Raw genomic sequence first — 1,059 nt, forward strand, 5'->3', positions numbered from 1 at the left:
AAAAAACTTACTTGTCTGTAATGGGAAGGTAAACATAAAACCAGATTCCTCTCTCCTTTTAGGCAAGAAGCTTTCCAGGAATATTCATCGGGCCTTTCCAAGTATACATTAGGAGTGGTCCAACCTCATTACGTTTTTACAAATCATTACAATTATAGGCATGCCAATCACTCTGCACTGTTCTGTATAATTCAAGTCTTTTTAGTGTCTGTGTTATGGTTTATATCTAGACGTTCTCCCAAAGCCTTATGAAAACATCAGTAGGGCTCTTGGAAGGTCACTGGATCTCATGTGCTTTCACTGGATTAGTCCACTTATGGGCTTAGAGCTGGGTGTAATGCTGGGAGATGAGACCTGGTAGAAAGTGGTGGATCACTGTATGCATGGCCTGGATATATATATATTCTTCCTCCTCCCGTTAGTCCTTGCTGATTCATGCCTTCCATGGCATGGACTGTTTCTCCTCTGTGATGCCCCTCTGCCATGTTGCTCTTGGAGACAGATGAATATGCACTAAAACCTCTAAAATCCGTTAACCAAGATAAAGCTTTCAATCTTCCACTTCTGGGTACCAGGTATTGTGTCTCCACAACAAGAAAAACTAAAAATCTAATGAGGTACTGGAGTAATTGCATAGAAAATGAAGCTAGTAAAACTAATTACTAGGGCCAGATGATCTAAGTTGCTTTGTTTTCTAATAATAGTTTCCTTTTTTCTGACTGCAATTTTGCTCTTGAAAATTTCAATGTATATTCTCATTATTGCCAAAATCTTTCATTTTCTTCTTTTAAATTTTTATTTAAAGAATAACTAAACAGAACAGAAAATGGGTAGAAATAATACATAATTTCAAAGAAAAAATAAACAGAAATAAATCATTAGTTGATGACTACAGATTTTTCTCTTTCAAATAGGTGTTCAAGTTACAAAAGTGAAACATACAAAGTTGAGATTCAAACAGTGAGACTGCACACAGCTCTGTTCACCTATCTAACAAAAACTTAGTAATATGGTTATCAATCCTGTACACTTCAACATGCATGCAGTTATCCATATATT

This window comes from Cavia porcellus, unplaced genomic scaffold (assembly GCF_034190915.1).
Source record: "Cavia porcellus strain 051 isolate PalLab524CR breed Dunkin Hartley unplaced genomic scaffold, mCavPor4.1 scaffold_9, whole genome shotgun sequence".
NCBI classification, from domain to species: domain Eukaryota; kingdom Metazoa; phylum Chordata; class Mammalia; order Rodentia; family Caviidae; genus Cavia; species Cavia porcellus.